The sequence below is a fragment of the Meles meles genome, chromosome 3, assembly GCF_922984935.1.
Source record: "Meles meles chromosome 3, mMelMel3.1 paternal haplotype, whole genome shotgun sequence".
Classification (NCBI taxonomy): domain Eukaryota; kingdom Metazoa; phylum Chordata; class Mammalia; order Carnivora; family Mustelidae; genus Meles; species Meles meles.
This window is the reverse complement of record NC_060068.1, coordinates 91904583-91916372: the sequence shown is the minus strand read 5'-3', so window position 1 is coordinate 91916372 and position 11790 is coordinate 91904583. Positions and strand designations below refer to the sequence as shown.

The window sequence follows — 11790 nt, the reverse complement described above, 5'->3', positions numbered from 1 at the left end:
GTTCCCCCTTTAGGGAAGACATGAGAGGTATAACCTTCCACTGCAAGAAGTGAGAAGGGCTTCGAGGGAACCTCCTAGAGAGCTTTGAAATGTTCTCTGAATCAGGGGACACTGACAGCTGGTGCCTGAATCCCATGAAGCTAGTGTGGACCATGGAGTGGGTCTGACACCTGGCCCACCTCCGCTTAGAGAACAGAAGGGCTGACTGACAAACCTACTCCCTTCAGTGGGTATTCCAGGAAAGGCTTTCGGCAATGGGAGGAGACTGATCTCCCAGAGGTTGACACCTCACTGAAGTGGAGTCAAAAGCCTGGGCTAGGGGTGCCTGGGTGACTCAGAGGGTTAAAGCCTCTGCCTTCGGCTCAGGTCGTGGTCTCAGGGTCCTGGGATCAAGCCCCACAGCGGGCTCTCTCCTTGGTGGGGAGCCTGCTTCCTCCTCTCTCTCTGCCTGCCTCTCTGCCTACTTGTGATCTATCTTTGTCGAATAAATAAAATCTTAAAAAAAAAAAAAAAAAAAAAAAAAAAAAAAAAGCCTGGTCTATAGCCCTACTACACATCCTCAGTCGCAGACCCAACAGAAGGAGATGGACAGAGCACATGGATACTGCTTTACTAAAGGAGGAAGAGAGGCTTACTTCCTGCTCCCCCTCCCATTTCTCCTCCTCCCCCAACAGCCCTGCCCATGAGACTCACAGCTTAGCCAATGAGAAGGCAGTCTACTTCCAGTTTACTCCCTTGGACTTCTTGTTTGTAACAGCCTTGCCAACTTCCCCTTTTCCTTTACAAAAGAGCGGTCCTCTCCTGTGTTCTCTGAACTGAGCTGTGGTTTTGCTATCACTTACTTGTTTGAGGTTGAAATTCTTTGCTGTCATTGAATAAACTCATTTTTTTGCTGGCAGAATAACTAGCAGCTTTATTTTTAAGGTTAACTTTACTTGCTGGTCGGACCTGGGGTCCAGAGAAGACCAGAGGCCGGTGAGCAAACAGGTCAGTGGGCTAACTGCTTTCTTCCCGACTTGGGGGTTGAAGAGTAAGGTTTCTCCTGGATTTTGAACTCTACGATTTGTGTGTGAACTCTTCAAGCTTTGTTCAGGACCTTTTTAAGGCTTTGGTCTTGTTTTTATGTCTGAGAGCACTCATTCGGCCTTCCTTCCGACGCCTTTTTGAAATCGGACTGTTCCTCATGGAACTGTGCTGGCCTTTGGTCTGATGCCTTCTGGAATCAGACTCTTCCTTTTGAAACTGGTGTTCAAGAATCTCTCTCTTTGGTCTAGAGAAAAACCTCCAAAATTAAGACTTCAGTCATCAAAATATTTTGAGTGCCCACCCCCACTGGGACTTGCCTAGTTTTATGTTAAAAACAAAACAAAACAAAAAACAACTATGGTCCCTCAGCAAGTACATTTATAATTAAGTGAATTGACTTCCCAAAAGGCCAAAAACTTAATGGCATTATAGGAATTTTTTTTTAAGATTTTATTCATTTATTTGACAGACAGAGATCACAGGTAGGCAGAGAGGCAGCCAGAGAGAGAGGAAGGGAAGCAGGCTCCCTGCTGAGCAGAGCCTGATGAGGGGCTCAATCCCAGGACCCTGGGATCATGACCTGAGCTGAAGGCAGAGGCTTTAACCCACTGAGCCACCCAGGCACCCCCGTTATAGGAATTTTTGATCTCCCCACACTTGTTTTACCCAAAATTAAATTAGAAAGCCACAGTTCTAAAACGAACAAACACAAAAACTGAATGGGATGCCTATTGCATATGGTACTTTGAAGCTTCCAGGTGTTTCCAGGGTTCTAACTTTGCCTCTTTGCAAAATACAGTTTCTAAATTAACTGAGGCAAATGGACAATTGAAAGGAGTCAAAATGGCTTCTGGGTCCTCTTTTTCCCTCCCCCATCCTCTTAGTCTGCAGCCACCTTGGGCTCAGACCCCACGTCCAGTACCATTTTCCTCCATTCCCTCTCCTGAACTTCCCTTACTTTGCCTCCAGATCTCTCCCCACTCCCTCCTCTTCTGACCCCATTGAAACCTGTCTCTTTAAACTCTTTCACGTTAACTCTTCTGAGAATCTGAATAAACTTCAAGTTTCTTATGTTCCCAGGACTAAGGCCAAACTGCAAGTCATAGTTAAAGAGCTTTCTAAGTGACTGAGGACCCCTAGAGATTTGCTGAAGAATTTAACATAGCTATCCAAACTTAGCAGTTTGGTGTCTCAAATTTACATCGATTAGTCCACATGCTTGTTAGTGAGGACCAAGCCAAACACTGGATGAAACTGGCTAAAAGAGAACACATCTTGAAGGGGATTTAGAGAAGAAAACCCCTAACTTTTGTCAAGATACTAGAAAACTTACTGGAAATTGTCACTGAGCAATTACCTTAGCTTTTCCCAAGCCTGCTGATTCAAACAGAATTGAGGCTTTCTCACAAAAGTCTGATGAACTTCATAACTATTACAATTGACTGCAAATTGTCTTCAAAGAAAATTCTGGCTTCCCTTACATGTTGGATCCACCCAGCTAGCATTTAAGACTATATCTGTTAACGGGCTGAACGGGGATCTTTCACTTTAAATAAAAGGACCAGGATGGAATAGGAAACTGGTGCTCCAGATTTAGTTAATATGGCAAACCAACTTGCTCATATCCTGATGAGTCACTTAAAACAAAGACCCCAAAAATTCTGTTTTCAACGCCAGCAAATGAAGGCCACTAAGCAAAACTAAAAAACCTTCTAATTCATGCTATTATTGCAAAGAACAAGAGAATTTTTAAAAAATTGTTAAAAATGTTTGTGCACCAGGTGCCTGTGGTCCCCTAGTCAGTCTTTCTGATGACATCCCAAATTCCCAGTGTCAGGACCCAGAGAAACTACAGGGGCACTTCCCGCACCTCCCTCTGAATCAGCTCAGCTCTCCACTGGGAATGAGTCTCTCTCTGTGTCCTTACTGACACCTGAGCTACACTCTGAGGGCTTAACCCCACTGCTGTAAAGCCAGGCCCTGCCTTGGAATATTAAAATGGTTCAAATCATGGGGGTCTCTGATAAACCTCAGTAGGTTCCTATCTCTGAAAAAAGTCGCTTCTCTCTAGACCTTTTGAGAAATGGACTCCATTTTCTCCTTGGTGCTTCTGCCTCTATTCATTTATTGGGCTAAGGTTTCTTAGAAAAATATCAAGCCAGAATTTCTTTCTTCCAAAAGGGGGAAATGATTCTAGAATTTGACAGTAGTAATCAAAATCGCCAGCCAGGGGAAATAAATGCTCTTCGGCATCTTTTCTGTGCTCTGTCTCTGACGGCACTATAGCTGAGTCTGCGGACACTGGTCATTTCTTCCTCTTGGGTCAGCTACTATCCTATTTATGCAAAATTTTCATCTAATATTGGCAGAATCCCGAGTGCATCTCCCACCAAGTTTCAAATAGATCCCTCACAACCTCTCTCCACAATTAATCAATACCCTATAAATAAAGAAGCCTTTCAAGGCTCAGAGACACATTGCTAGTGCCTGTAATACACCTCTTTTACCTATTAAAAAAAAAAAAAAAAAAAAAAAAACACCCTAATGGCCAAGGCTGGAGTTTTGTCCAGAACCTCCGAGCTATAAAGAATGCTATAATCCCTCAGCAGTCTGTTGTTCCCAACCTCTGTGTACTACTGACATCCATTTGCATTAAAAGCAAATTTTTCACTGTAATTGATCCATGCAGTGCATTTTCAGTATTCCAATTGAGAAGAATAGTGAATATCTTTTTTGCTTTAACTTGGGGAGAATGAAAGTACACTTGGACAGTAAGGCCCTATTATTTCAGAGAGGGTCTGTCCTTTTCACAAACCTTAGATGATACAAGATTTTCATCAGGCTCTACTTTGTTGCAATGCATAGATGATTTGCATCTCTGCTCCCCTTTTCTCAAATGTCTTCTCAGGAAGACAGCATCCATCTGTTAGAACTTCTGGCCTAAAAGGACACTAAGTGTCCAAGGAGAATTTGAAGTTTGGTCAAACTCAGGTTAGATACTTAGAGCATATAATCTTGAAACGAGGACTACATTTGGACCCAGATCAAACCCCTCACCAATGCTCAATGCTGGCATTTTGAATCCCCATGACAATTTACAGGAGACTCATCTAACCTGTGCAGATTTCCATGGTTTACTGATGGCTCTTAAAGAATGAAAATGATGAATTTGGTGCTGGCTATGCTATTGCAACTCCTTTTGAAGTCACTGAAACAACACCCTTACTTCAGTCTAGTGGGCTGAGTTTTTACTCAAGTTTCTACCTTAGCAGAGGATAAAACCACAGACATTTATACCAATAGTTGGTATGCCTTTGGAGTACTTCGCAACTCTGGAATGTTATGGAAATAATGATGTATCTTTACGTCTTATGAGAATAAATTTAAAATGGTTTCTATGTCCAAAATTTATTAGATGCCATACTCTTATTGCCTAGTCTAGCTACTAAGGATTCCCGACATTCCAGACTCAACTCCCTGGGGGCCAAAGTAATCCACCTTGTTGATTTAAAAAAAAAAAAAAAGTGCTGCTCTCCAGGAAACAAATAGCAAAACTTCTGTCATGGTCCAAAGGGATGTTTTCCCAGATGGTAATTTTGGAAAAATTGCTAAGATGCCCAAAAATTGACCCAAGAGAAGGAAAGTCAGAACTACAAATCTAATAATCATTGACTTGATAAAAAAATGAGAACCCTAGTTTAGACCAAACAACAATCTGGCCCTCCCAGAAATTCTAAAATTCTCAATACTCAACAACTGTACATACATTAGAGCATTGGTCTACTGACAAAATGATAGCATTCATGAACCAGTATTGGTGGGGAAAGTTAATAAGGCTGGAAAAAGTGCCTACCTTGCTTGTCCCGTCTGTCCAAAAGCATAAGCCAGGGAATCCAGTTCATATAGATGGATTTTATACAACTTTCCCCTCTTGTGGGTAAATACATTTTAGTCATATTCTGTATGTTTTCTCACTGGACCGAAGCTTTCCCTTTATAGACAAGCCAATCCTTCTTCTGTTAGAAAAGATTATCCCTATACTTCATATTTGAACTTCATAGTGATCTGGGAGTCCATTTTACTGGTCATGTGCTTCAACAAATCTGACCTATTTGGCCAGTTTTACAATACTTTCATTGTGCATATTATCTCTGGTCCTCAGAGATAACACTAAGAGCACTGTTAAGACTCAACTGGCAACATTCGTAGAAACTTTCTAAATGCTTGGCCTAAAGCATTACCATTGGTCCATCTTCCATTCATTTGGGAACTCATGCACTCTCATCCTTTGAGATACTCACAGGATGTCCAGCGCACTTGGCTCCTGTAACTGTAACCCACAGTTACTAAGGAGAAATACTTCAGTAGTGTAAAGGCCTCATTGTTTCCATTAAAAATAATCATGCTTTGGTAGAGCAGTATTTTCACATTGCAATCCCAGGAAGAAATGACCTTATGTATCAAACCTTGCAACCTGGATTTTTCATCTGTTGGAAGAGACTCCTCCGGAAAGACTCTTCAGCCTTGCTGGAAAGACCCTTATCAGGAACTGCAAACCAACACTTGTGCTGCCAAATTCCAGGGAATAGAGTCTTGTATTCACGCAATACATCTAAAGAAAGCACCAAATCCTGATTAGATCTGCACACCATCTGGTGACCTGAAAGTAAGGATTTCCTGGAATCGAAACAGATGACATCTGACGAGACCACTTTTCCAAGATGTGCGGACCAGATCTGTATACCTTTTTCTCACTGTTGCTTCTTCTGTCTCTTTCATGGAAAGACAAGGCTCTTGTCTGCATCTCTCAAACACTTGCAAAAGGGGGAAACTCATCTTTTGATTACGGTCTTTTGGAAACACCCTCATCATGATCCTGGGACAAATTAAAATTTCACTTGCTGCTTCTGAAGGGTTGAAGGGTTCAGCATTCACTAGAGTTTTCTTTCATCTGAACTATTAACTAACTTTGGATTCTTACCCAATTCATGGTCTCTGAATGTGTGACCTTAGAGGCTATTTATAGGTCCCACAGAGTTCTTTTGACAGAGCCATACTGTTTCAAACCATCTTGGAGGCTTTACCATTTGCAAAAAGTTCTTAGGTATTGCTTCATGTTTGTATCTGGACTGTATCTTTCCAAATGCAACCAAGTGAATTCTTTCAGTGCACTTTTGCAGGACCCATGATTCTGCTTTCATGACTGCTATAAGCTCAGACTTCCGGGAGGCATATGTAACTTCAGGTATACGGTCATAGAACTTTTCTCCCCTAAGTCAAAGTAAGGGCCAAGAAATATGTAAGTTGCCTACTTTGAGATCCAGAGTCCTGGTTTAGTTTCATCACATAACTTGGAATCTTTATGTTACTTCTGTTTTGTATAATTTAAGTTTTGTGTTTTATTGACTGCTGAACTTTTTAGAAACAGCATGCCCAGCAAGGTGATGCTGGATCATGGTTTGAGATGATCTCCAACACTTCCCACCTTGAGAAAATGCAAACATTAGATGGAAAGTGCCTTAGAGTTTCTCCTTCATAACCTTTCTTTTTACTCAAATATGGCTTTAAGTGTTTTCCAGCTGCTTTGTACTCTCTCTTCTCCGTGGGACATGACAACTAGTGAAGGCCCTTCCCGGCACTGAGGGACAAAACCACTAAATATAAGGAGTCTGACTATTGATCAGTGATGCTTTCAAAGAAAGATCTTAATCAAAAAGGGGGAAATGTGAAAATTAGTAATGGGAAACCTCATTACAATGGAGTCAAAAGATTCAGCAGGGAGATCTGTCGTCCTACCACTCATCCTCAATTGCAGATCCAACAGGAAGAGATGGATCATGCACAGGATGCTGCTTTCCTATCTGCAGGAGAAAGAGAGGCTTACTTCCTCCCCTCCCCCTATCTTTTCCCCTTCCCCAACAGCCCCGCCCACGATAGACTCTCAGCTTAGCCAGTGAGAAGCCCCTCTACTTCCGACTCCCAATGGATTTTTTGTTTGTAACAGCCTTCCCAACTTCTCCTTTCCCTCCCCAAAACAGTGCTGTGTCCTGTGGACTTACCTATGGTTTTGCTGTAGCTTGCTTGTCCCAGAATGCAGTTCTCTGCCATTCCCAAATAAATCTGTCTTTTGCTGGTAAACTAACTGGCAGTTTGGCTTTTAAGGTCAACAATACCCAGATGGAGAAGAGCTAGTATAGGCTCTTTGTCCAGTAAGATCACCTGGAGGGATTAAGAGATCTCAAGAAAAGGCCAGAGACTTTGCACCTAATGTACGATGATTAAGAACAAGAGTCACAGGAAATCACCTGAAAGAAGGGTACCCCTTTCTAGGTAAAGAGACCTGAAGGAGGGAGACACCCAGCAGGATGCCCTCTCAAGAGCCCACAGAGAAAAACAGTAATCTTGGGCCAGGCCTCCACGGGAATGCCCGCACTGACTACATGCTGGACCTTGAGGGCTCAGGAGCCCTCCAGCCAAATAAGAACGTCGCTACCCCAGTGTGCACTGTGCTTCCTGAGCCTCTGGTGGCCAGTGCCAGAAGACAGAGAAAGGACCACACCCATTCCCACTGAGGGCTTCCTGGAAGAAACAGGTCTCTCTGAGGAAAGAAGGGAAAAGCTGTCATCAGCAGGTATGGAGTTTTGATCTCACTGACCTGAACATTGCGATTGTAAACCACATCTCTGGTTGGAATTTAAAGTAACTGTAGGGGGCGCCTGGGTGGCTTAGTGGGTTAAGCCTCTGCCTTCTGCTCAGGTCATGATCTCAGGGTCCTGGGATTGAGCCCCACATTGGGTTCTCTGCTCAGCAGGGAGCCTGCTTTCGCCTTTTTCTCTGCCTACTTGTGATTTCTCTCTCTGTCAAATAAATAAATAAAATCTTTAAAAAAAAATAAAGTAACTGTAGGATATCTGTGACTTGTGAGGGAACAGAAAAATCACTAGTTTGGTAGTTTTCAACCATGATTAGGGGAAGATTATTCCCCATGGAACAGAGTTTAGAAAAGCAGTAGGAAAGGAAAAAAATAAGTTGCATTCTGATCACAATCCACATATCATGTTCGTGCAGCATGCCAGCTACATTTGCTTGGCCCAGCTGGCGTAACTCTCGTAACAACCATCCTCAGATCTCATCGCGTTTGAATGACAGTGATTGAGATGATTGCTTTCACTTTCAGAAAATCCCCAAAGAGGAAAATGCCATCCATGTGATTTGGAGAAAAGGAACTTGGTCAGATACTGAGACCAGAACCTGATCTAGTAGCAGAGGTAAGAGATTTTACGATTCACAGCTGTTTGTACCTTTGTCTTTCTTTGCTAACTTCGACTGTCCCAAAGTCACACTAAGGGAATAAATAACACACAGTTTTGTTAGGCAGAGGAGAAATTAAGATTTACCCAGTTTCTAAAGGAAAGCAGTTATCTTTCAGCTTATCCTGTGTCATTACAGAAGCTATGACAATAAGAACCAACAAGGTATGGAATTCCCAAGGAAAAGGGATAGAACCTGAAGATAGCACAGGAGGTGGGACTCACAGTAATGGGTTAGTTGGGTCACTCAGTGGACAGGGTAAGAGCCGAGCAGAAGATGATAGCTGTCCGTGGCAACAACACATCAGTGGCAGGGTGGGAGTGGAAGAAGGAGAAGAAAAATCTCAAGGAGGAGTAATTAAACCAAGTGTTCTACTGGCTGCCTAGTCATCTCTTATTGAAGACTCCCATGTACTTGAGGGGCATAGTCAGGCAGCATAAGTTTTGAGGGTGCTTGTAACCTGTGGTTCTCCATCATCCCCAACTCTGATTACCTCTACTCAAGATAGAGTAAAATAGCACTGCCCTGTAACCTAAACCCCCTGAAACTGGCAGGAAGATCAGCTCCATGACAGTAGCAAAAAGACAAATTTTTTACATAGTCAAGTTATTATAACACATTCTGATCAGGATGGCTTTAAATTATACATGTACATTTCTTGCCAAAAGTGTTATTTAGTAAGGCCTAGAGTAAAATTGAAAGCAAAAGCATAGTGAGTTTTTTTCAAGTTTTTATCTTATGTTCCTTACTGAAGAGATACATTTAGTAGCTGTTTCTCGGGTGACTAAACTTTGCTGTCTTGCTTAGTTTTTTATGTATTTAATTTGTCTGTATACCTGGATTCTGTGCAAAGTTCCATAACAGCTTTAAAACATAGGCTTTATTAGGGATGTGAAAGCTGAGAATGTAGCAATATTTTCTCCTTATTAACTGATCACATGATACCAAGGGGGCATGGGTGGGAAAATTGGAACTTAGAGCACTCAGAAATTCAAATTGCGAAGAGACAAGGCCAAGCATGCCTTTTCATGACCCTAAACATAACTGAAGTTCCACATAAAACTTGAGTCCTTTATCCTTGAATCCTTTGGTTTGAGAGTTGAATCATATAATATTTTTTAAAGATTTTATTTATTTATTTGTCAGAAAGAGAGAGAGAAAGCACACAAGCAGGCAGAGAGGCAGGCAGAGGCAGAGAGAGAGGCAGGCTCCCTGCCGAGCAAGGAGCCAGATACAGGACTCGATCCCAGGACCCCGGAATCATGACCTGAGTGGAAGGCAGTGGCTTAACCCACTGACCCACCCAGGCGTCCCTAATATTTTTATTCTTTTTTTAAAGTCCTATTTATCTATAGATTTGGGTTGTTTTTCTGCTTTCCTTTTCACTGGTCAGTGGGTTTTTGGAGGCAGGGTTTTTCTTTGGTTTTTGTTTTTTTATTCTTCATTTCAGAAGATATCCTTTGTAAGGGTTGATAAATGAGTGCTACATGTCTCCATCTTAGCTGCTAGTGTCCACTGGTAAGAGGGAACCATGGGTGATTCTTCAGTTGACTCAAGTTCCAGAAAATCGGCCTAAGTCATCTGCAGCATAGTTCATTACTATTCATTGAGGATATGAACTTGGTGCCACACAACACAGAGCGTAGATAAACGACTTGAGTGATGCAGAATGCTTGGGGTCAAAAAAGTGTCAGAAGTTTGATGAAGTGAAAGAATATGGGCAACCTCAAACTTAGATCTGTCCCTTTTTTGCCCTGCAGTGTAACTTGTGCCACTCTCTGAACATCATTTTCTTCATCTGTGGAATTTTGAAAATGATACCTACTATGTCAGTTAAATGAGAGAAAGGAAGTACCTAGCACATAGTAGGTGCTCTGTAAATGTTGGTCTCTTCTCCTTCCCACAGAAGAGGCCGTGTGGGACCCTGTGTTGCAACACAGGATTAGTCTTCCTATTTTGCAAAAGGAACTGCCTGGGCTGTGTTCCTGTCCCTCAGCCTCAAGCTCACACAGAGTCATGCGTCACTCCTGTGTGAGCATAGCAGCGGACAGCATCTTTCTGTTCAAATCCAAGGAATGCTAGCAGCTGCCGCACAGGAAAAGCAACAGAGATCACACCTCCCAGGAGGTGGCTGTTTCAAAGTGAGTTCTGGGTTTCCATGGACTCCTCGAGGAAAATTTCCAGGTAAGATGGTCCAAATGACCAGAAAGCATGTGCCAAAAATGTAAAATCCACTATTTCAAAATGTAGATTAGGAGCACCCTGGTAGCTCCATTGGTTAAGCATCCACTCTTGATTTCTGCTCAGATTATGATCTCAGGATCATAAGATCGAGCCCTGTGTTGGGGCTCCTCACTCAGGGGGAGTCTGCTTGAGATTCTCTCTCACCTCTCCCAATACCCCACCCCCACCCTTTTGCGCTCTCTCTCTCTCTCTCTCTCTGTGTCTCTCAAATAAATAAATAAATCTTTAGGGATGCCTGGGTGCCTGTTGAATGAGCACCTGACTCTTGGTTTCAGCTCAGATCATGATATCAGGGTCGTGGGATTGAGCCCCACGTTGGGCTCTGTGCTCTATGGGGCGTCTGCTGGAGATTCTCTCTCTCCTTCTCCCTCCGCCCCTCCCCCTGCTCTCTCTTTCTCTCTAGCTCACTCTCAAAAATAAATAAATCTTTTTTAAAAATCTTTTTAAAAATGCAAATTACAGGAAAACGCTTCTCTTCATTTTCCAAAGTAGCAAAGATTTAGAAATTATCAAATGCTGAGAAAGAAGAAGCAAAAACTCACACATGTAGATCACTTGGGGAAACAAATGGAAACACATATAACTGTCTATCTGGGTCCTTAGAGAAGCAAAGCACATAGCTGGCCTGAATGAGACATACAAGAATTTCATCAGGCAAAATGCCAGTGTGAGGGAGAGTAGAGAGAGCAAGAAAGGCTGAGTGCTGTCAGAGCATGTGGCCATCTGACTCCCAGCAGAGGGAGGGAAGGCTGGTGTGAGCAACTTACCTGCCTGGCAGCCTAAGGGCAGGTTCAGCAAGGCAATGTGAGGTCCTCCTGCCTGTGGCAGCCACCAGGGGGGTCCTGTGTCTCCCAGAAATAGGCCTACTCTGCTATCTCTGTGGCAGTGGCCCATGGGCTGAGAGCAGCCCGTGGCAGTGTGGCCATGCATAGACCTGTGGTCCCCTCTGCCCTCTGTGTTTGGAGGACTGTGGGCACATTTCCATGGCCACCATAGTTGCTTTTTGGTAAATACATTTGGCAATGTATATTGCAAGTTTTTAAAATGATTTTACTTATTTTTTAATCATTTAAGTATATCCCTTGAGATCTATCCTAAGGAAGTCTCCTAAAATGGGAAAAATAACTTGAGTTACATAAGTATTCATAAGAAGTGTTTCTGATAGCAAAAAATTAGAAGCCCGTTGTCACTTTCAGTTAACCGTGGCAG

General features: G+C 42.7%; 1 long non-coding RNA gene across 1 annotated transcript; it reads left to right on the top strand.

Moving 5' to 3' along the window:
- The first annotated feature begins 832 nt into the window (after nt 1–832).
- Nucleotides 833–10512, top strand: LOC123938700. Its single transcript, XR_006817761.1, has 3 exons — nt 833–987; nt 8204–8294; nt 10244–10512. It is a non-coding gene; the product is annotated as an uncharacterized LOC123938700 (long non-coding RNA).
- Nucleotides 10513–11790: the final 1278 nt, after the last annotated feature.